The sequence below is a fragment of the Equus caballus genome, chromosome 29 (genome assembly GCF_041296265.1).
Source record: "Equus caballus isolate H_3958 breed thoroughbred chromosome 29, TB-T2T, whole genome shotgun sequence".
Taxonomy (NCBI): Eukaryota; Metazoa; Chordata; class Mammalia; order Perissodactyla; family Equidae; genus Equus; species Equus caballus.
In genome coordinates, this window is record NC_091712.1 from 23,611,446 (window position 1) to 23,636,420 (window position 24,975).

General features: G+C 43.7%; 1 protein-coding gene and 1 long non-coding RNA gene across 36 annotated transcripts in view; one reads left to right on the top strand and one right to left on the bottom strand.

Moving 5' to 3' along the window:
• The window catches only part of KIAA1217, a 711,513-nt gene that overhangs the window by 207,262 nt on the left and 479,276 nt on the right, over positions 1-24,975 (bottom strand). The window lies entirely within an intron of this gene.
• On the top strand, positions 17,032-17,609 carry LOC138921374 (uncharacterized). The gene is made up of 2 exons (XR_011433891.1): positions 17,032-17,169; positions 17,421-17,609. It is a non-coding gene; the product is annotated as an uncharacterized lncRNA (long non-coding RNA).

Consider the following 24,975-nt stretch of genomic DNA (forward strand, 5'->3'; position numbering starts at 1 on the left):
GCTGCCTTCTCCTTCCGCATGTTGCCTGGAGCTCATCTCTGCTCTCTGCTCCTTCTGTGCTCTTTCTGCCCAAGCTCATTTACTCCCCAGGACTCATGACACCATGTATACCTGCAGTTCTGAAACTGTGTGCCAAGGTGCCCTGGGATGCCACAGCGAGCTCACACAGGCTCTATGAGATATTTTAAATTTGTGTGGGAAACACAGCCGTATTTGGCACTTGCCGGACACTGTGCAAACTACTAGCTTGAGGACGTTCATAGTTTCAACATCAGGTGACCCACAGTCATTTGGATGACGTCATCTTTGCAAATCGGGGCTCTCACAGGTAGTTGTGACAAAAAGTAAGTACAGTATAAAAATCAAAGTGGAACAGGAAATGGTGTTTAGTCTGTTTCCAAGGTCTGAGAAGTTGTGCAGTCCCAACAGGTGCACACATCCCATTGGTAAGTATATTAGTTGGGATTCTCCAGAGAAACAGAACCAATAGAATGTGTGTGTGTGTGTGTGTGTGTGCACAGAGAGAAAGAGACTTTAAAGAATTGGTTCATGCAATCGTAGGGGCTGACAGGCCCAAAATCTGAAAGGCAGCCCAGCAGGCTGGGGACCTAGGAAGAGGTGACATTGCAGCTGGGGTCTGAAGACAGGTTGGAGGTAGAATTCCTTCTTCCTTAGGCAACCTCAGCAGTTATCTCCTAAGGCCTTCAGCTGATCGGATGAGGCCCACCCACATTATGGAGAGTAATCTGTTTTACTCAAAGTCTACTGATTCCGATGTTAATCTCATCTAAAAGATAGCTTCACAGCAACATCCAGACTGGTGTTTGACCAAATGTTTGGGTACTGTGGCCAAGCCAACTTGACACACAAAATTAACTATCACTTAAGAATGAAATTGTATATATATACATTTCCTTTCAATTTACATGATTGTATTTCAATCAGCCACTGAGTTGTTAGAACATAAATACCTATTAAGTTGCTGGGGCTTTACCACTTAATAAACAGAACTGGTAGGTATTTCTTTTGGCTATCAGCACTGAGCTGCCATGAACAGAGAAAGCTTAAGAACCGACCTAGGGGGCTGGCCCCGTGGTCCAGTGGTTAAGTTCGCGAACTCTGCTTCGGTGGCCCAGGGTTTCACCAGTTCGAATCCTGGGCGTGGACATGGCACCACTCATCAAGCCATGCTGAGGGGGCATCCCACATGCCACAACTAAAAATACACAACTATGTACCCGGGGACTTTGGGAAAAAAAGGAAAAATAAAATTTTTAAAAAAACAAAAAAAGAACAGACCTATACATTGACGGCGGCAGCCCAGATTGTATTTCCAAATTCCAGACATGCATATTCTAAATTCATTTCAATATACATGCATATTCTAAACGCATGCCAATATACATGTATATTCCCAAGAGGAGAATTCCCACATTTACCTCACCTCAGATGTTTCAAACTCGATTTCTTATTTCTTCCACCAAACCTACTGTCGATCTGACTTCCAGCCATGTATTTTTCAATCCTCATTTCCTCTCCTCCCCATTAACTATCCCCACCCACGCCTGTCATGGCATTCCTTGGAAGTGTAATACACTGATTTTCACCTATGTCATATTTTATTTTAAAAATAGAATAAATACAGACAGATTAAAGCTCTTGTCAGAAATTGAAGGTTTATCATTTTCCAGGGGGAAATGTTTATTTTTAACCTCTCTCATGTCTTCATACTTAGAAAAAGTTGTCAAGATAGGGTAGGAAAAGTACTCAGCCCAGTGATAAATAAGGGTGTTTTTATAAGGGAAATTCTCCTTGATTTAGAAAAAAACAACACTTTAAAACATTGCCTCTAAGGAAACATTTTGTAGGCAGAAATTTCATTAAAATGAGTCTCGATATGGCGAGGCCATCCCATAATAATAAACTTGAGCCGGCCTCTGTCCCGGTGATGAGACCAGCCCTACCCAAATAGCTGAGTCTGTGGGTGGCTTAAAACCAAGTGTAACATTTGACCTTATAAAGCAAAAACCAAAGGCAGAAAACGTTTAAAAGAAATTTTCATTTTATCTATTTTCCCCTGAGAGCATATGCCCCTGAGAATAAAAGACAGCCAACGATCACCGTGCAAAAAACTTTGACTGCAAACTCTCTTTTTCACTTATTTCTCATAATTAAAGCTGGGAACCACTAGAAGTTCTTTCCTCTATTATTTCATTTTTGTTGCCAATATCTGCTCTATTGAATAAAGATGCTGTTCCATCATGCATAATAATATTTATGGAACTGCCCTCCTGAGATAGCAAGGCAATGTGGTTTTTCTTTCTTGAGAAGGTGAACTTATTATTTATTGAGGACAGTTGGTTGGCCATAAAAAGAACCCAATCCATTTAAATGGGGTCTCTGGCTCCAGTTGAGCGAATGTCGCTATCGCCAGCCCTCAACATACGCCAGCAGGTAGGCAGCCCTCCAGAAAACTCAATATTCTAGTGAAAACAAACATCAAAAGGCTAACAACCAATAATAGCTCCGAGAAAATCTAGAAAATATTTGATTAATGCTAAAAACTAGCAAGTATTACAATTTGAATGTATTTATCTAACAGAAAAACAAGTCCACACTATGAGATTTATAAGGAAGGCAGCAAAAAATAAATGAACCCCAAATTGGGGCTTTTTGAATAAGCAAGAAATCTGAAATGAAAACAAATTTGACGAAAGAACAGCCCAGTTAAACGTATTTATATTTTTCCATGAAAGTGCTTTCTTGGTTTATTCTCTTCAGCCAATGTATACATTTTTGGGCAATGAACTAGGGGAAAAATCTATAGACTGACTCATATATTGTAGTATTTTTGGTATATGAATTTCCCCACCCGGTCAACGTTTATAATAATTTATAATTCCAGCATTTTCTAGACTACACAATCACACCAGCCCCCCCAGACACTCAGAATAAACATAACCTGATTCTTCCAACACTATTACTAAAAATAAAAGGACCACACAGTTAGTATCTCTCGCTATCACAAGAAGCATTTGAACAGGCAGTTTTCTTTAAATTCTTTCCATTGAAAGCGTTAAGAAAATTAGCAATTCTCCATAGAAGACCACAGAATGCTGGAGCCGGAAGAGCTGGGCAGGCATCTAGCCACTGGCTTGGAAATATATTATTTTTTAAAATTTGAGCCGTGAAGCATTTTGTTTGATAGATAAAAGTGTGACGTCTTGGATGAAGGAGGGGGACGGAGGCCAGGGAACAAACAGGGTGAGGAGGGGTATCCGGTCGTCTGAGCTTGCTCTGCCCCAGTCTGCAGCAACACAGAGCCAGTGAAGCAGAATGAGACACATTCTGAAACCACTTTGGGGTCCCCTTCAAGAAGGAGAACCTCAAGAACTGACAGGGTCAGCTAAGCGTGCACACACGGTCTTTCGGGAAAAAGTTCACTCTGTGCTGTAAAATAGGCTTGGGAACATTCAGAATACCAACTGCTTAATATTTTGAAATGTAACGCTGAAGTTTATGCTCAAATCCATTACCCCACACAGGGTGACAACTCATCCCGGGTTGCCCAGGACTTTCCCAGTGTGAAAACTGAAAGTCGCACATCCCGGGAACCCCCTTTGTGCTGGCAAACTGGGACAGGAGAGTTACTTACCCTACCCTCCACTGATACTATAAGATAGCTCCTGCTGGCGGCCCATTTCACTGTGAAGTGTTTCCAACCACAGTAACGCAGCAACTGACGGATAGCTTGGACTGAGCAGTACCTACTGGAGTAGACACGTCACCTGAAGCAGGTGAAACAACCTGGCGTTTCCTACATCACCAGGATGTGTATGTATAAAAGCGCTGCTCACGGTGCTCTAGACTGGGCTCCACGCTCACCCTTGAGGGAGAAAGGGATACCTAAGTGTTTAAAGAAAGCGTTTTCAGCTTAATAGGTAACTGTCCTTCTTTATAATCTTCATTCTATCAGATCTCGTTTTGATAAGCTCTTTTTATCCCCCCTACTGTTAGATAATATCAAGATAAACTTTCACCCAGTCCCTGTTTATATGATCAAAAGTTTAAACCATCATAAATAACAAAACGCGTGAAGCATACACTGCTACCGTTTCAATGCTCGTGTTTTAAAAATATTTAACTCCCCTTCTGGCAACAGACAAAATTACAATCATTTCCATCAGTGGATACTGCATTTGAAAACATACGAAGGCTCAGAGCCCAGTGGCAGGAGATCTGGCTGAAACACTGTGCCCCTGAGGCCTCACGACACAGGAAGGAGTCTGTCTCCTCTGAAAACAGAAAAGTGCTATTTTCACAATTAGTCAAAGCTCCACCTCCTTCCTTTCAGATAGTCTCCATCACTCAGAACCACTCTCCAGAAAACAGGTGGAGAAGCACATCGTTTACCTGGTGAATCCAGCCCCTATCCTAGAGGATTTCCACTTTTGAAGCAGGAGATCTGGCAAAGGCAGGGAAGAGTTCCTGTGAAACTCTTGGGCTCGTTTTCACATTTGGAAAAAACTCACTTGGCCTCAAATTGCGCTCCCCCCTTTCTTCTAGGTAGCACCACTGATTTCTGCAGTTATCCTTAACATCAGGAGCTGGTGCTCGCCGGGGGTTTGTAGCACCTCCTCCCCTTCATAAGTTTCCTGTAGATTATCCCCAACTTCTCCAAGGCCTCTCCTTTCTCTGCATCAATCTTCCAGAGATACCTCTGGGCACTTTCAGGTCCCACAGAAGACCCTCAGTGCTAGAGACTGTCAGCAACAAGAGGCACTAGACAGGCATGGGTTCTCAGGTAAACGATGGCTTTATTTTGTAGATTGTAGAGATCACCAAATACCACACGTGAACCTCCATCAACAAACAAGGGAACTAACTGGAGCTGTCGGACAGCAGCTTATTTTTTTGACGACGATTAGCCCTGAGATAACTACCGCCAATCCTCCTCTTTTTGCTGAGGAAGACTGGCCCTGAGCTAACATCCGTGCCCATCTCCCTCTACTTTATACTGGGACACCTGCCACAGCATGGCTTTGCCAAGCGGTGCCATGTCCGCATCCAGGATCCGAACCAGCAGACCCCCGGCCGCCGAGAAGGGGAACTTGCGAACTTAACCGCTGCGCCACCAGGCTGGCCCCAGGATTTGTTTTTTAAAGGAAAGTATGGAATAATAGGTGTTTTTGAAGCTCTCTCACTAAGGATTAAGCTGTCTTTCGGAATTGAATAATGTTGGCTCCAGCGTTTCCAAGGGCGCCCACGCACAGCAGGTCTGTAAACCAGCACTGAGCTCTGATATCATGGCCTGTAACCTTTAGCCCGCTGGCAATTCCAAGCTGGGTATTGTCATCAGATGGAAAACACCCATCCAAAGAATCCTCTCACCAAGCGGTTTCGGCAGCTTTCTGCAGTCTCTAAACAGTCAAAATAAACACATTTCTGCAGGTGGTATCCCAGAGAAGCAAAAACAATCATTATCTAAAACCAGCCCCCTCTGTAGGAGGGCATCTGACGCGAAAACAACAAGAGTTTCATCTCGACTTCATCCTAAAAAGCCCCATTTGGCTCTAAACCCAGACAGCTTCAGCAACACAACCCACTGATATTTCCACAGCCACCCTCTCTTTCCTCTTAATTGGACTGTTGATGGGCCTTGCACTCAACATAATGGGCTCCGCTGAACGCAGCCACGCTGCTCACTCTCAGATAAGAACATCTAATCAACAGGCTGCTCTCCTCAAGCCTACCAACGACAGCAGCCTGTCCTGCGTTTACGTCAGTGCTTGTCAACAAACAGGACTACGATTTCATTGCTAGCTCTGCCGGGGCTCCTGTCACCATCTTCAAAGAAACGTTTATAAGTCTACCTTCCCAGGTTCCTTAAAAATCAACCAGAACACTGCAAAATATGTCCCGCTCTCCTATTGATTTTCATCAAGAAGTTAATTGGAAGGAGAGGATTGGCGATGCTAGATTTCCCTTCATATGTTATGAAACCAAAGTTATCTTTTGCCAGTTTCCAGGCCTGGTGTATTCAAAAATACTAATTTTCAGAAAATCTATGATTTAGGGTTCCCCGTTAACCTTGCCCCAGCGGAAAACACATTCGGCCTTCCAGCCATTTCTATTTACATCCATTTTTCCTGAAATGACTTGTGGACCGGACTCCACTCGCTGGACTCCTCTCCTTCTTGCTTTTGTGCCCAAAGGCTCAGAGAGCGAGCAGGCATCTTGGGCATCAGTAAGTGCCTCCTCCTTTGGAGGAAAATCATCGCCCTTGAGGAGGCCCAGATTCCACAAATAAACTGTGATGTTGATATCATCTGCTTCTCCTCATGTCACCTTATGTATCCAGAGAATCTAACACCAGCCCAGGGAGGAAAATAAAATTCCACTGCAAGGAGAGTCCACTTTGCAGGGCAGAGCTTCGTATCAATGGGCCAAAGGGTCAGTGAGTCTTGAAAAAACAGCTGTGTTCCTGCCCTCTTCCTCCTTTCTCCGCTGCTGAACAAAGTTCAGATGTCACCTGTCAAGTCCCTCTCTTTTGTCATCTACAAGAAGCCCCCATCCATCTCAACTGCATTTCTTCTTCATCTTGAGAGTAAAAAGGAGACTTTCTAAATTTTATGGAAGAGGCTTTTTCCCCTAGATGATAAAAAGAAGTCCCCAAATGATTTTTAACACCCTGAGTCTAGCCTCCTAAGTGCCTCTTATTTGATACAGGGAGACCTAACTCAAATTTAGAGGCCACCATTACAGAACCATCCAGCACGGGATCAGTTTTCAGGGTTTGCTGGTCATCATCTCAGGTAATAAGGTAGAAATAGTTACATAGAGCTGAAACCATGGGCTAAGAAAGCTAACCTGATTCACTCAGAGAGCAGCTCCCTATTGCTCCTCAGATCTCCACCCCCGTCACTGTTTTTCTAGCAAATATCAGAGAGCACATAGTGGCTTCGCAAACATCTGCTGATGCCTTCAGCCAGTATTTACTACTTGACTCCTGCATGCAAGGCAAGCTGTGGAGCTCAGAGACGAGTCCAGCTAAGACCCGTTCACTGTCCTTGAGATGCTTAGACAACAGCAGAGCAGCTGGCGAAAGAAGGGCTCCGTTCTCACCTCTTCAAAAATAAATGTGTCACTCATTCTCCTCACTGTCACAGGACACAGGCTATGACCTGATACATTGCTGATCCTGGGGCTGCTTTATGCATGCAGAGCACAAAGCTCTGAATTTGGGTCACTCACAATCACCCCAGAGAGCATGGGGTCCCCTGTTATGACTGCTGGTATCGGGGGAAAACAGCAGTTTTGACTTTAAAGAGACCCCTGCTCAAACTTTAAGTATTTGTTAATAGTAACTGACATTTGAATATTTGACAATATTCAATTATATTTGCCCTTTCTCACGAAAGGGGCTGAGTTTTGGAGGAACTTGTGGAATGGGGTGGACGAACTCAGCAGGACCCCACTGGGTTCTGTTGATCTTGCCTGAAAACATAGACACTAGAGAGGAGGATGCCTAATTTGTGATTTACAACTTTGGGATATATGGTGGTTAATTTTCTGTGTTAATATGACTGGGCCACAGGTGCCCAGATATTTGGGCAAACACTTTTCTGGTGTGTCTGTGAGCGCGTATTTCTGGGTGAGATTAACATTTGAATCAGTAGACTGAGTAAAGCAGACTGCCCTCCCTAATGTGGGTGGGCCTCATCCAATCAGTTGAAGGCATGAATAGAACAAAAAAGTTGACCCTCCCACACATAGGTAAGAGGGAACTCTTCCTGCCTGCTTGCATGAGCTGGGACATGAGTTTCTCCTGCCTTTGGTCTTGAACTGAAACATCAGCTCTTCCTGGGTCTCGAGCATGCCAGCGTCCAGACTGGAACTTATTACCACTGGCTCTCCTAGGTCTCCAGCTCGCTAACTGCAGATCTTGGGGCTTCTCACTCCCTGTAATAAATTTCATTAGATACATCTAAATCCTGTTGGTTCTATTTCTCTGGAGAACCCTGACTAATACAGGCTACATAACTTTTATTTCCTGAAAAATGAAAACTTTTCACCTGCTCGTGGCAAGAAAATAAAAATCTCGAGGTTCTCCACCAGGTGGCTTTCCAGTCTTCAATTTGTCCTTGTCTGTGCTAGTCTGCGTGAGCTCTCATCACTCAGAGTCACCATCATACTTCGTTAGCTGGGTGGCCTTAGCCACATCACTCCTAAAGCTTCAGTTTCCCCATTTGCAAAATGCACCTAACCCCGCGCACACTCCTTGGGTTGTGGTGAGGACTAAACAAGTTATACACAGAAAGAGTTTGGAGCTGTGCCTGGTACATGCGAAATAAGCATTCGTGCGTTATTTTTGTTCCAGGTAGCTTTTGGATGGCCATTTATTTGGTAGATTCATAAAAGACATTTCTAGAAGGCATTTTCCTTCTGAATACCCAGTTTAGAAGAACCAGAGGGAGTCAAGAAAAAAACAGGGAAACAATGTTGCCAGGACTCAGGCAGCAACAGCACCAACAAATACCAAAGTAGCTCTGAGCCTTTCACCAGACCTCTCCTGTGGGAAAGCAGTTTTAAAAAAAGGCTAGTTTATTCACATTTTAAAAGCGCAAATAACAATTGTCTGCCACTGGTCACAGAGATTAAGGACAACAGGTTGTTTCCCAAAAAGCCCCTATTTATGGGTACCAGTGTGGTTCAGAGAAATGCAGTGTATCAGCGTGGAAATAAATAACCAGGGAGGGTCCACCCTGTGCCAGGCGCACAGAAGATGGTTTACACGCATTATCTGGTTTAATTCTCTTATTGTAGGAAATGAACGTTGCCCTCATCTTAGAGATGAGGATACAGGGGACCACAGTTTACTTAATTTGACTCAGGATCACGCGGTAAGTGATCAACGATGATTCAAACCCCGGTCAGCTGGTCTCAAGTCTGTGAGGATTTTGTAAATTTCCACCAGTGTTGGCCAAAGTGTGTTCAGTGGGTTCTGGATATAAAAGACGTAAACCAGAGAGTTCCACGGCCAAATATGTTGGGAGAAAAGCTGAGTAAAATAAAGATTTACCAGGTTATCTTCCTTGCTGGTCTTTTCAGAGACTTCAGTATGCAAATATATACTATGGATCCCACAGTGTGATACAGTGTGCAACATCCGTCAGATCACAGAAGCCTGTGTGTCTGTGTGTGTGCACTTTGTCATGGTCTACTGTTCCATGGAATACAGGGTTGGGTAACCCCTCACTCATACCATACCGCTTCCCCCTGGCATGGAAGGCACACTCCTTACCCTGAAAACTAGGATTTGTTGTTTTCACCCTTCCTCCACTCACTAACACTTTCTCTGTTTTTTGACACTATTGCGCTTCATTCATTCACTCATTCAACAAATATGTTATGGTAGACATTATGCTGGGGACAAAGGAGATGAAGGGATCATGGACATCAACTGATATTTATCAGACAACCAAGAACTTATTTCAGACCCTGTTTCTGAGAGAGAAAGACAAGGGGGACAAAAGAAGTAATTGTGTGGAGGTTTATGATGGATAAGCATGGGTTTTTCCGGCTGGAATCAATATCTTTGTCCCTTTCAGAGAACAAAAGACAAAGCTCAGGGCCCACATTTGGGTTAAACCCTAAGCAAGTTGAAGACTTGCTGTATTCTCCATTCCATAGAACTCACCTCATTCTAAAGGGGTAGGGGGTATTGCTTGTGATTTTGAACCTGGCCCCCGTCCAGTTGTCCAGACCACCCCATTACTGCTTAACTGCAGTCAATTATATGAGCCCCACAGTTCCTTTGATTCCTTTCCAATCTAAATCCCCCTTTCTGGGGTGACTTTCGATGGTCTAGCCAGTGTATTATCTAATGGCGTATGGAATTTGGAACGGTATTTCCATACACATTCCTTTTCCAGGTTCCACTCTGGAACACATGTGCTATCAGTTAGCAGAAGAGACTGAGAAGAGACAGGGCTGAGGAAATGATGGAGAAGAAGAGCCGAGAGAGTGGAAAAGGAAGGCTCCTCACCCTGCTTAGCAATAAAAAACCTGGTCCCCAAACAACAATTATTATATGTAATAACAGATAAGATACATTGGTTTATGGTATCCAATGATCTTAGGCTACATTTTTCTTTTACAGCTTTAAATGTAATTGGTCAGTTAAATATGGCTGCCGAAATCAAGAACTTTCTATAGCTCGGATAGTGAGCCTATGACTCAGGCAGTGACTTAACATTCCCTTGTTCCCGCCAATAGCAAACCACTCAGCGGTTCTGTTAGCAGGTACACGGGAGGTTTTTCTCTGTGGTGAGGGATGAAGCCGGCCTGCTCCGGCATCCTGGGTGAAGACGTATGCCATTCTGTCACGCCCGGAAGGAGAAAGTGTGGGGTCAGCAGTGTTTGCACGAAGGCAGTCCCTACAGCAGTGCAGCTCTTTGCCAGGTCTGACAGTGGGAAGCCTGACACAGGAAATAACACCACCGGCAGCCACATCTTTCAATGATGAATAACACCCACCACCCATCCTTGGATGCTCGCTGATGTAGGTTTTATAACGTAAAGAGCTTCTGAGAAGGAGCTCAGCCTGGAGCTAATGGAAAAAAGAAACTATATTCACTAGTCAATAAAGATTTCAAAAAGGAGACTTGTGAAGAGCTTCAAAATCTAAAAGATGATCCAATATTTTGCAGGATATACATTAATTATCAGTAATGCGGACCTGAAAGAACCTTCTGTGATGGGGGAATAAAATAAAGTAAGACTTTTAAGAGAATCACTGACATGAAAGTTGTCGCCCAGTAATTCAACAGCTTAGGCCTAAAAAGTGGGGAAATGACAAAAAAGTATAAACATCTATGCTAGCCAGTGCCTGGCAGGTAGCTGTCAAACTCTTGCTGTATGAATGAACAACAGCCATGAGGAATGTAAAATACAAGCGTTTAAGAGGTGAGGACCCTTAAAATATTAGACAACAGGAGAAGCAGACAGATATTAGACAGTTAAATTAGCAAGACTAGACACATCACATTCCAAACTGCGGAAGACAAGATGTTCCCTTGCAGAATACCAACAGAGAACAGGAAGTGAAAGGGGACACTTGGCTTCACGGCCACCGACTAAAGTGAGTTATTTTTATCACTTGGAAGATGCTGTTTCGGAAAGATGCCATGCATGTATGTGACATGCGTCCAGACTTCCCTGATGCATTCTATGGCTTCAGAGAATAACTCCAACTAAAGGCTGACAGCTGCCTGCAAGTCACCAAGACACACCAAGTGGCCAAAGAGACAGCTTTAAATACCATGCTAAGGACCTGCCATTTTGGAGAGAATTCAAAAAATGCAGGAACTTATTATTGTTTCATATCTTTCAGGAATCCATATTGCTGGTAAGAGGAGGCTGCTTGGTTTTTTATTGTGGCATCTAGGTTGGGGGCAAAATGACGCTTTACTTCAACTCCTTAAGACTCCAAAAGTCTCAATACCACTGAGCGTTGTAAAATATTAAGAACAGAACATTTATGCCCAAAGTTGCAAATTACTGATGCTTTGGGGAAACCGGAACATGCCGGTATCCTCTACGATGACTGAACCTCGAAGTGGACTGTGGTAGATCTTCACCATAGAAAGGGCACCTTATTAAGATGTGTTCATTGACACCGTTTGGCACTGCCTGAAGGGTAAACAAATAGTTTGTATTCTTTTTTTGTTAACAAAGCAAAAATAATGTAATATTTCCTGGGACACTTACCAGTTAGCTAGCCAGAAAATCTTCATAAGAGATTAAATAAACCAAAATTTGAAGATAACTTGCTCCTCTTTTCTAACCCCCACATCAGCGGTAGGACCACCGGTATCACAGAGACTCAATCCTATGGGCACCGATTCCCCAGGACTCCATTTTTGACCATTTTCTCCCTTTGCTTTATTTCCTTTCCTGGGCTGATTTCTTTCTTTCCTATTTAGATGGTGAAGATTTCTAAATGTGTTCCAAACGTGTTCTTTCAGGCCAAGGTCTCAGCTGAGTCTCAGAGCTGTATTTCCAGCTGCCTAATGATGCTCCAGAGGCTTCACAAAGAGGACGTGCCCAGATGGAACTATGGCCCCTCGTCAACCTCCACTTAACCCACCTGCTCCTTGTCCTGGAATGACATCACTGCCCATCCAAGGAGATGCTGTAATCCTGCCTGTAAGATGTCTCTCTACTTTGGCGTTCTCCCCATCACAAATGTTTCTGCTTTCATTTCTTGAATCTTATTTTATAAACACTTATATAACACTGAAGGTGTGCCAGTCACTGTTCTAAGAGCTTTACGAGACCTTCATGATCTTTTCCCTTCATCACCAAGAACCTTCTTACCAGTCTCCCCCACCTCCCTTCTGTCCTTCCTATGGCAGTAGCTTTGCCCAAAAATACCTGTCTCATCACAGTACTTCCAGACTCTAAACTTCTGATACTCCCCATTTTCTCTACTACTTAGCATAGCCCATAAGGACCTTTATTACCTGCCTGTCACCTGTTCTTTCTACCTCAACTCTCTTTGCACTCCCCATGAAGCCCATGCTGCAGCCACACCAAACTAGGCACCTGCCCTCACAGAGGACACAGGTCTTTGCACTTGCTCTTCCCTCTGCCCATGAGGTCTTTCTCCACCTGGAACCCCCACCATCCTACAAGGCTCAACTATGTAGAAGGAAGTTTCCTGAGAGAAGCATCTCCAAACATCTAAGAAGAGCTTTCTGGAGGGCCCCAAAGGCAAATGATAAAACTCTAAGTGGATCTCAAACAAAACCCCGAGTGAAAACAATGAAACAGTTGGTTCAACAGAATGGAGGACAGTTGCAAGACTTTTCTTAACCATATGGTCAGGCCGAAAAAAAAGAACTTAATCTAAAATTGCAAGTGATGAAGCAGTGACAAACTGGAATACTTTTTCCATGCAAAAAGAAAACGTGGAGGAATTGCACAGCTGTAGTCACAGAAGCAGCTGTTGAGTCAGCCAACTTGGGTACGATAGGCATGGAAATCAGAGAATGATGATTTATGCTAATTTACTTATATTTGGCCTGAGTACTCTCCATTTTGCACTTCTAAACCTCCTGTCAGCATCATTTCTGGTTCTGCCCACTTTCAGCAAGTTTCATACAGCATTTTTTTCCAATTGTCTTTTCTTTGCTTTTACAGATTATGATGAAAAAGAATATGAAGACGCAGTGAAACCGCAGGCCACTTTCAGAAAATCCCACGTATGCAAATCTGAATCCATTAACTCATACACAAGTGTTTGGTGTCCCATGAGCAAGAACTCCTGCATATTAATTGGAGAATACTAAGATGACCAAGACATGATCGTGAACTCAAGGACTCACACATCTGTGAGGGAGACTCAGAGTCAAGAGCCCTGGATGTCCACCAGGCACTTCAAACACAGCACATCCGAAACCCAAGTTGAGTTTGTCCCTCACACTTGATCCTGCTTCAGACCTCTCCATCTCAGTAAATGACAACATGAATCTTCCAGCTGCTAAGGCCACAGACCTTGTTGACAATCATTCTTGATTCCCCTCATTCTCTCACAGGCCTCCACAGTCAGCCCAGCAGCAAATTCCATCAACTCTATGAACCAGGATCCAATGACTGCTCAGCCTGCCAGCCACCACCCTACTCACGGCCCCTGTCACCTCCCACTAGGCTATTCGGAGCCTCCTAAAGGGTCTTTCCGCTCCCACATTGACTTATCCTGCTACAGACTCTTCTACACAGCAGCCGAAATCATTCTTTCAAAAAAAGTATGTAGGTCTTCAAAACCCTCCAATGACTTCCGCTCTTACTCAGAGTAAAAACTCGTCTTTCCCACGGCCTGTAAGGCCCGACCTGACCCTGCCCAGCTATGTCCCCAGACTCAACCCTGCACCAGTCCCTCAGTCCACTCCAGCCACATTAGCTCCCAGCACCCTGTTCCTCCGACTCCACAGAGGAACTTCCACCTCCAGGCTTTTGCTGTTTCCTCTGTAGACTGAGCTACTCCTCTAGACGAATCCACGCACTAGTTGCCTGCCTCCCACACTTCTCCCTGGTCTCTGCTCAGATTGTCCTTTCATTTGAAAGGCCTTCTCTGTAAAAATCACCTGAAGTCTCTCTATATCCCTTACCCCACCTTACTTTTGTTCGTAGCCCTTATACCACATGCCACTTCTCACCCTTGTTTACCACCTGCCTCTCTTCACTGAAACGTGAGTGCTGAGAGGGCAGGCAGATTGTTCTGTTCACTATTGTTTTCCCACACCCAGAGAGTGGTACATAATATGCCCTTATTATATACACTCAAGAAATGAAAGGATGGAAGAGAAGCAGGACATGTACATAATAACTGTAATGCCAGACCAACGGTAGTTCATTTAGGTAAGGACTCTTCATACTAAAAGAAGAATCATTTGCCTTCCCTGAAGGTTTCTTTTAAACAATGAGCATCGCTCTCATAGGATTCCATTTTAAAAAGTCAACTCACACACAACTCTATGCATAGCTAGTGTGGAAGTGATATCTAATTACTTACTCAAAACACTGTGCAGTGACGGTGACAGGCAGTATATTAGGCAAACTGTAGAGTGAAAGATCAACTACTCATTGCCTGCCTCAAAGAGTCTATACTGTATTATATACAGGAAGAAAAAGCGTGAACACAAAATATTGAATGTGGAAGCTTTGTTGCCTTTTTTGCAAGCAAAATGCTTCTTGGAATTGATAGAAGAGCAAATTACTTCCAGCTCAGGACATCACGGACCTGGCTCAATTTGCAGCAGGTGGAGAAGGCTGGGCTTTGGAGCAAGGTGAGGAGAGAAGACCTACGACTAGCCAAGAAATGGAAGTGGAAGGTGCCTGCAGCACGGAGGGCTAAGCTGGGCGTGGGACTGGGGTGATGTGGTGCAGACTGCAATTAAATTTCAATTTTCCAGATACTGAATACCTCAGTTTGAAGTCACTGAATATGCTTCATAATCAAATTTATATTAAAAAAAGAGATGTGAAAGGTTAATACCCTTAATATTAAATGCTTCAGGAAATGCTCTAGTCATTTTTAAGGGGTTTTTTTTTTTTTTGGTGTTCTTAACACTTCATTATTTAGTGCATTATGAAAATGTCATTGATACAAAAATAATGACCTTGGTCTAACTTTAACATTCCAAGACCAAAGAGAAATGTCAGGACAGAGGGCATTATCTGCCCCAGATGCGCTGCATTTTACTGTCTGAGATACCAAAGCTTAAAAGCAGTATTAAGAAGGCAGATGCCACCCAAAAGGCAGGCAACAGCTTAAAGAAACCATGCATGAAATGCTAAGAGAGAGGCCTTTATAATAGGACAGGAGAGGGCTCTATTTATACCGCACTTAAAGATAATCATGCCAAAGACAAGAACAGAAGGAACCTCTGTGAACACATTGTGACAAGTGAATAAAAAGGCCGACAAGAGGAGAAAAAATTGATGGAAAGGATAGAATAGACTAAAGTGGCCACATGGTCACTTTCCTAACGACTGGTATTTAACATTCAAAAGAAATCTGAAATAATTCTTCCAAAAGGAAACTGACTGAGCCGTGATCTCTTTACCCTGCAAAGCGGGCATTCATTTCGTTATCATCATTTAAAAGAGGTTTTAATGCAAAATATACAACTCGCATGTCTTACAAAGATGTTCCAATAATTCACCCAGATGTCCCTGGAGGAAGGTGGACCGGTGGGGAAGCACCCCTATTTGCATAACCTTAGCATCAGTACCCAGGTGAGGGGTGGTGACTCTCCCTTAGGGTAAAAGTGAAACTATCTTTTTTGAAAAAAAATTATTTTATTGAAGTCACATTGGATTATAACATTGTGTAAATTTCAGGTGTACATTATTATATTTCCGCTTCTGTATAGACTACAGTGTATTCACCACCAAAAGTCTAGTTTCCAAAGAAGATACACAGATGGCCAATGGGCACCTGAAAAGATGTTCAACATCACTAATTAAGAGGGAAATGCAAATCAAAACTACAATGAGATATCACCTCACACTCCTCAGAATGGCTATTATTAAAAAGACAAGAGGGGGCCGGCCCCGCGGCCTAGTGGCTGGGTTCATGTGCTCCCCTGCTTCGGAGGCCTAGGATTTCACCAGTTCTGATCCTGGGCGTGGACATGACACTGCTCATCAGGCCATGCTGAGGCAGCATCCTACATGCCATAACCAGAAGGACCTACAACTAGAATATACAACTGTGTGCTGGGATGCTTTGGGGAGAAGAAGAAGAAGAAAAGAAAAAGATTGGCAACAGATGTTAGCTCAGGTGCCAATCTTTAAAAAAAAAAAAAAAAGACAAGAAATAACAAGTGTAGGAGAGGATGTAGAGAAAAGGGAAGCCTTATATACTGCTGGTGGGAATGCCGATTGGTATAGCCACCATGGAAACCCTTCTTAAAAAGATGAGAAATGCTTAGGAAGTCCATCCTTCTTATACCTGAAATTAAACAAGCTAGTAAAGGACCTATAAGAAAAAGTGTTGCTGGATTCAAAGCTCACACAGGTTCTGGGGGCATAAAGAGGAGAGCAGAAATAGTTTGGTAGGGGAGGGAAGCTGGAGTGGGAGGGAGACACCCTCCAGTTCAGTCTCCTAAGGAGCTGGCAGGTGGCCAGGCAGGGCTCCGGCACAGAGTGAGTTTTGCGATGACTGAGAGAGTGCCAGGAGAAATACCTTTTTCACCTCTTCTTCCTTCATAAAATTATAGTGACTATTAAAAAAAACAACTAACATGTGTGGAAGACACTGAACTTGCCATGGGAAAGTCACAGGTTTGCGTGAGGGATTGTACAGATTATTTGACGTTTGGTGTAATTTGAAGGAAGGGGCCCACATGGACAAAACCAAAAGAGGCTAGGGAATTTGAGAGAGAGAGAGAGTGGTTCAAGTCAGGAGTTTTGCTTGCAGTTGGACGTCGGTGTCATAATAACCTAAAGAACCTGGACTTTGGAACCTCGACACAATCCAGCCCTCAAGAACCACAGAAAACTCTCAGCTTCTCCAGAAGCCAATGATATAGCTTCCTGGGTTTCCATTTTCAGAGAGTCACATGATATTAGGGTCACCATATGTATTATTTACAATTGGTAAGATTTTTGCACCTCTGTGCCAAGTGTTTTAAGGCCATTAATCTCTCATACTCAACTCTGACCCCGCAAAGATCCACAGAAGCCAGAGGTCAGGAGGGTGATGAGGGCCATCCAGCAGTCAGTGGCGGGGGGGGGGGGGTGCTGGGCACTCAGGTGTGGTGACCCCTCTGGACCAAGCTCTGCCCCTTCTGCCCAATTGTACGTACATCCCTCCGGCAGCAACCCCAAATCCTGTGCTTCTCCCGCAGCTTCTCATCACGTGCGATGCGACTCTTCCTATTGACACACTTGGATGCAGCCTGAGCCTTTACAAAGACCCTCTGTCTTCAGACAAAAACTAACGAGACTGTCTACATCAGACAGGGTCTCAAACCCATCAGGTCCAATGTCTCCTTTTATATGCTGAGACGTAATAAATAAAAAACTTGTGGGGCTGGCCCCGTGGCCGAGTGGTTGAGTTCGCGCGCTCCGCTGCAGGCGGCCCAGTGTTTCGTCGGTTCGAATCCTGGGCGCGGACATGGCACTGCTCGTCAGACCACGCTGAGGCAGCGTCCCACATGCCACAACTAGAGGAACCCACAACGAAGAATACACAACTATGTACCGGGGGGCTTTGGGGAGAAAAAGGAAAAAATAAAATCTTAAAAAAAAAAAACTTGCCTAGTCACATACACTTTTTTAAATCAATATAATGTCCTATTACACAAGGGAGAAACAAAAGGATATCTATAACAAATGAGATGCACTTCAATATATAAATGCTCAGGGACAAGTACACCAAAAGACGTAAGAGGCAGATGCTTACACCTCTAGGGAAGATCACTGTGAATTCAATAGCTACACGTGTAGATTGATGGGAGCAGTGACGTTATTTTTCTGAAATAAACATACAGTAAAGTTCTAAGCAAAGAACAATATCCTCTCAATTAATATGGTGGTCACATTCCTGGAAAATTCAAAAATTCAGCATGTATTTAAAATGCTCTTTGTATGTGTGTATTCTAGGAGTAGTCTAGTAATCCTAGTAATATAAATGTTTTTTCACCCACAAACTGGCCAGACATTCTGAAGTCATGGCCTCATATGGGACAATTCTTCAAGGTGTGAGACAATCCTATGCATCGCAGAGCATCTAGTATTCCTGGCCTGTGCCCATGAAAATGTCACCCCCCAATGACCAGGACAAGCAAAATGGCCCCACAAGTTTCCACAATACACCACGGCGGGTGGTACTTTTGACTCCTCTAAGCTGTAGGCAACACTCCTCCATACTATACAAGTTTCTCCCCACTCTCCTTTTATTCCCAGACAGCCAGGGAGACATTAATATCAAATCTTCAGTGCTTCAAAAATCCCAGTGTATTATATTGTCATCTCCTTCCACGGTTATTAGCAAACACCCATGAACTGGGTCACTTGGCTTTTGACAGAGTGACAGAGAATACACTCCTAGCCTTTAGTTGCCACTCACTTGGTCCTCAAGAACACAGAAGTGAAGATGACAAAATGATACACGCCATATGAGTGCTTCTTTTCAGAAGCTAGCAATTGTTTCTTGCACATAATCTATATTTAGACCTAATTAGCAAGATTTCTCTCTATACTTATCTACCTAAGGCCAGTATTGCCCTGTGAAGGGATTTAAAAAAAATGAAAACAAAACCGAAAAAGCCCAAACAACTACCAAAAGTGACCTGAAAGTAACAAATCAAAGATTTTAAAGGCAGAAAAGGGTCTCCATGATTTAAGACTGCAAATGGTCACAGAAAAATGAAGTACGCTGGATGACATTTTCTGTATTTAGTTATGAAATCATCTTCCTGTAAGTCAATGAGAACAACCTCAGCTTTCAACGTTCTTCATTCATTAGTCATTCAACACATATCCATGTGGTAACTGGTTCACATGAGGTTCTGCGAGACATAACACAGCAGAGCTTCTCGAATTTTCATGTGCAGGGTAATCATCTGGAGGGCCTTGTTAAAATGTGGGTTCTGATTCATCAGATTTGGAATGGGGACTGAAATTCTGGATTCCTAACAAGCTCCCAGGTAAGGTTGATGCTACTGGTCAGCAGACCACATTTTGAGTAACAAGGCACTTTAGGGAATCAAAGAATTAAATTAAATATGGACCCTGCCTTCAAAGAACTTACGGTTTAGATAAGGAGATATATACCTTCCAAATAAACAGAAGACCCACATGCTATGAGTAATACAACAGATAAACTGCTCTTCAAGGTCAAAGCATGACTCCTGGCTTGGGAGTGGTTGGCTGTCTGGGAAGATATGAAGAAGAAAGAAGACGGCATTTAGGCTGGTTCCCTAGGGAAGATAGGATTGGGTATGTGGCCACAAGGAGGGAGAGAAGGAACAGGGATCAGCGTCAACAAGCACAGAATTAAAAAGTGTGACATGCTCAGGTGAAGAAGGAGAGGTCCCGTTTGGAGGGAATGACTGTAGGAGGTGTGAATAAATGGTGGGAGTTGGGGTTTCAAGTTGGCCTGAGAGAAGCCTGGAAGAACTCAGGACACGAAGTCAGGAAATCTACAACCGAGCTTATGACAATTACCCACAGGGCAGTGGGAGGGACAGAGCGCAGGGGCAGAGGAAGAGAAACAGATGCTGACAGACTGATGAAGAGGCTATTGAAATAGTCCAGGAAAGAGATAAAGAAGGCCTAAAATAGAGACAGTCATAAATCTTTCATAAGAAAAAAAATGCTGAGCCATTTATACCTGAATTTGCTATATTGGCTTTTTACTTTGAATAATGATCTACCTTCTTTTGATTTGACAAGCAAAGTTACTAGCATTTCTTAATGGATTTTGAAAAAACTGATACATTAACTAAAAGTTATAAAATGACGCTTTTGGAGTGCTCACCCCTGGGTTATACTGGAAATAACTAAGAAATGCTGTAATTCTTTTTCAGAGACTTAAGATTTAAGTTTGCTATTAATGAATAATGTCCCACCTAACACAAAATACTCGGTCATTTTTCATTCTCAGAAGAGGTGGTCTTAGTATCATTAACCACATTTCCTCTTATTGCAATGCCCAGCACTGCACTGGTTTTAGGGCACTCCAAAAAGAGATGTATTTCCAGAGAAAAGCTTCTGCTTTGAAACAGAGGAAGGGAGGCTGCCTCCAAATACGAGGGAGAATGCAAGGTGGAAAATAACATAATTTTAAATTCCCTAATTCCCACGTTACCAGGCTCAGTGTGTGTGATTTGACACCCTGGTAACGTGGACAGTGTTCAAATTGTGCTTAACTTTGGATCTTAAAGTTTCAAACCACTGACTTTTCCCATCTCAGCAGAAGACAACAGAAGCCCCCGAAATACGCAGCGGACCAAAAGGAGATCTTACGGTTGCCATGTTCCTTTCTACATCCTCATTAAGTGAAAATTCTTCTAAGGAATAAGATCACTCTGAAGCAGTTTATCGAACCGTACAGTGCAGCAGAACCATGATCTGTTAAGGAAACAGATGTGCAGACTACATTTCTGTTTACGAAATACATATTCAGTAGTCTATTTTCTCCTTGGCGTGAGTGTATGTAACTGCCATTAACTTGCCTAATGGAAGCAGCTTGTGGCCACAGCAAATGGCACGCCTCTCGCTGGATGGGAAATGTGCCATGTCAGTTGTTCAGTCACCATCTCATTGATATAAAAAAAAACTGGAGTCTTTAGATAACTATTAAAAGAAGTATATATCTGAGTCGGCATTTACATTAAGAGAGAAAAAGCGAAATGTACACGAAATAGGAGAAAACTGGCTGGACCAAGCAGGCAAAGGTGGGGCCCTAAGGTGGCCAGTGTCATCCCCACCCTCGGTGGAAAAGGACTATAGCAAGGACAGCTGTGGTATACTCTTCATGCCAGGATGCCCCAACGCAAAGCAGACCCCGCCTGGCTTTCTGCGTCCCAGGTGTTAGTTTCATTAATGGGCATTCAGGACTGAGAAACCCTGTGTCGGCTCTGGCAGGTAAACTACCAGCAGAGAGAAGCTATTAATTGAAGACACTGTTGGTGATGTAGTCCACCCGAAGAACAGACAACATGAAGCTTCAGAAGCGCGCACACAAGACATCCTGGACCGCTAAGCCCCGCGGCGCATGCTCGGAGTGGAGATCAACGCGGAAGCTTTCATGCTGAGCCGGTGTAGGCCTGATGGCTGCCAAGCCCAACAAACATGCCTGGGTGCGAGTGAGAGGAAAAGTCCCTGAGCATATCTGTCATTTCCTGGGTGTAGAATGAAAGATGCTAAATGCCAGGTGCTTTCCTCTGATGAAGGGAAGGGGAGGAGAAGGGGTGGAGGGATGGGGAGTTTAGGAACAGCCAAGGCAAGACAGAGTTCATCTAGTTATTGCCGTTAAAGGAGACTTCCCAGCACACAGCAAGTAGGAGTCACATTCTTGGTTCACAGGATGCTGCAACTGAAGTCCTGGATGTCTGTATATTTCCAGAGATTATTTAAATAAGAAAATTTTTGACCACTTTTTTTTTTTTTAACGGAAAGAAGTGCTCTGTATCCTCTTTCCACCCACCATGAAGAACTTCCAGAAGTGGCTGCACTAGGCAGTGTCTCGCATTTGTCTGCAATATCCTAAGTGTTTAACTTGACCCAGACTTTGACATCTCCATCAGTCCACCTCAACCACAACCTGGTAGTTTTTCCTTATCAAGAATACAGAGCAGGGCAATGGATTTCCCCATATTTGGAGTCAGCACACTAGCTACAAAGAAATTCTGTAGTAGATATGAATTGCACTGTAAATAGTCTGGGGCAAATTCTGCCAGAGTTTTAAGAAGTTAACAGGGTCATTTAACCCTAGATGGAATGTTAAGAACACCCACTGCCTCCCCACCCTTCTCCCTAACCTGTTCACAGTTACTCAGAATACATTCCTTTTATGTAAAGTCTGACAAGTGAGGCAAGTGGACTTCTTTTAGAGCCAGAACCACAGCAGTCTTCCAGGAAGTTTGCATGACCAGCCTGAGCTGCTAGGGCAGAGCACCGGGGATTTGGATGAGCAGAGTTTGTGACTGGAGGAATACAATGGGCAACACTGAGCTCCAGGTTATTGGTCCAGACTCAGACTCATCCAATTCAGTTCCTGGGCCCATTTTCTGGAGTTTTCCATCAGTTAAACAACTTCCACAGCAAACCGTCATGATACTTTAGCCGTAACTCCAAACGACGTCAACTTAATCCTTTGGGATCCTCTTTTTTCATACTATCATACTAATCCAGAATAATTTTGCATTGTTTTGACTGTTTTATTTTCTCACCCTTAATTCTCCACTGTGCCTTTCCTGATAAGAAAAGAGCCAGAGAACTCATCCAAGCGTCTCCGGTAGAGACCTGGACACTGTGTTTCAAGTATTATTGAATTTTAAGCCAATAACAAAAATCCTCCAGTGTTGTTTCATTTGACTTCAGGATACAGATTCTCTGTGTATGCCACAGAGGTTGGGACCACACATTTACTGTTTTCCCTAAAGCCTCATGTATAGAAATGGGAGAATTCAGCACACAGAAGATGAACCTGAAGCCTTCAGTCTTAGACTTCTGGGATCCCTTGTATTTAAATAGTTCTAGATTTGAAAAATCCGAAAGGCAAACATAATCCTTAGTAAGATTCTTTTTCAAGTTGGGATAGAAAAGCAAGAAGAAATGGTTAATACTGTTTGTCAATTCTGTGGCAGTACACAGAAATGGTGTGGTTTGACCAAAAAGATACTTCTGATAAGAGCCCATTAGTGACAGGACACAACATAAAAGTCACCGTCCCCACAGACTTCCATAGAAGTGTTCCCACACTCCAAGGAGGAATGCGACGAGCCGAAGTGGAATGGTTGGTCAAAGTTTTTTTAAGATAAAAGCTGGTGGGAATTTCCCATGGGGGACCGGGTTCCAGCCCTGCCCATGGGTATATGGCAAGAAAAGGTAGCTTGGCTCTCCTTGTCCACGAGACCAGCTTAGAGGGCTGTGCTTCTTATCCTGGCAACCACTGTGGTCCATGGACAGGGAGCATCATAAAACTTACTATGGAGCAGGACAACTCAAATAGGTGAAGGATGGAAAACAAGCTTTGGACAGAGAAGACAATTTGCTATCCCTGCTTGATCTATTTTAATCCTCCCCAAACAAAAGGTCTTAAGAGAGATATTTGTTCTATTCTGCTTTGTTAAAGCCTTCTTCCTGTTGTGTTATTGTGGTAGGTGAAACTCAGAAAAGGAGAAAGAACTACTGCTTTTCTGGGGAACTTATAAAGCCTCACCTGAGAGATGAATGACAGGGACTATTTACCGGCATAGTTTTCAGCATACTTTCAGAATTCCAATAGATTCCTACTTTGGGGCACTTTTGACCTTTTCCAAGACCCTCAAATCCATTGTGAGAAATTGTGATTACTATCAGATTTTAAGAGTTACTTTTAATATTTTTAGTGCAAGTAAGCAGCTTTCTTCTACAGAGGAGCACATTCCGGTTAGATTAATCTTTACTCCTGTTCAATAAGGACTCCATTGTTCATGATGATTTTGGAGCTCTCCTCCCACTCTTTCTCTTCACTCTAATTTCTGCCACCACCCTGGGTGGCTTCAGTGCCCTTAGGACAAGCTTTTCACACCTTTGCCTCCAGGTTCTTTGGCCTCCTTACCTTAGAGGACCGTTGCTTGCACTCCACCCATGTTAATGGCCATCCTTTGGAGCTTAGCACTGCCCACAACTGTCTGAAATCTTCAGCTCTCACTCTGTCATCCTCACTTCTGATCACAACCCTTCGGTTCTCACAGTCACCTACTCTGGCCATTCCTCGTCTTCTTTCAGTCCCCTCCTGGTTACATCTTTATCCCTAAGAAGACTGAATGACTTATCTATCACTTCCTCACACTTTTCTCAAAACCTTCATCTCCTTTGACCACTTAGCCTCTCCCACGTCCCCACAGCCAAACCTCAATCTCCCGTCACTCCCAGTACTGACCTTCTGTGTTTCCTCACTGGGCTGCTGGTCAGCGCGGAAGAAGATTCCCCAGCCTTGCTGTGAGGTGCCACTGCCTACCTGCAGTCTCTATCCTGGGCTGGCCTCACACAGGGCCACGGTGATAATTCTTCTCAACATTCCCCTCTCCTTCCCACACAAACATTCCCTCAAAGTTTGGCCAGACTCTTCAAGCTCCTTCCTCACCAGCCTCTTCTGCTATGCTCAGTAGAAGATCTCCATTGGAAAAATCAAAGGCAGGCAGCAAGACTTCTCCAACTTCCTACACCGCCACAGAAAATCTCATCTATGTCAGCCCCAACCTCCAGTCTTCCTCATTGACAGCTGAAAAGATCTTTCCATCCCTCCTCCAACTCTTTCCCTTATTTAAAGCAAATCCACCCACCAACTTTCTCCATGCCTTCAGCTCAATCCTCTCAGGCTTTCTTAGGGACCACACACTTCTTACAATCTTCTGTGGTTAACTCCTTCCTTTCACAGTAAGGCTTCCAGAAAAAGCATCTATATCCAATCCCCACCCCCAGCCCCTTCACCTTCCAGACCTCCCAATCAATTCCTGACCCACTGCCCCTGTGCCTCAACTGAACTGGCTCTTCCCAAGGCTGTATGACCTCTTGATTGCTGAATCCAACAGTGATAGCAATATCCTCACCTTAATGCCTTAGTATTATTATTTGATTTATAATATTGGACTTAGTCATGTTTATAAACTTGGCATGGGATGAGGCAGATAAGAGCCAACAGAGAAGGGAAAAAGAGTAGAGGAAAAAGTATATGGGCATGCCTGG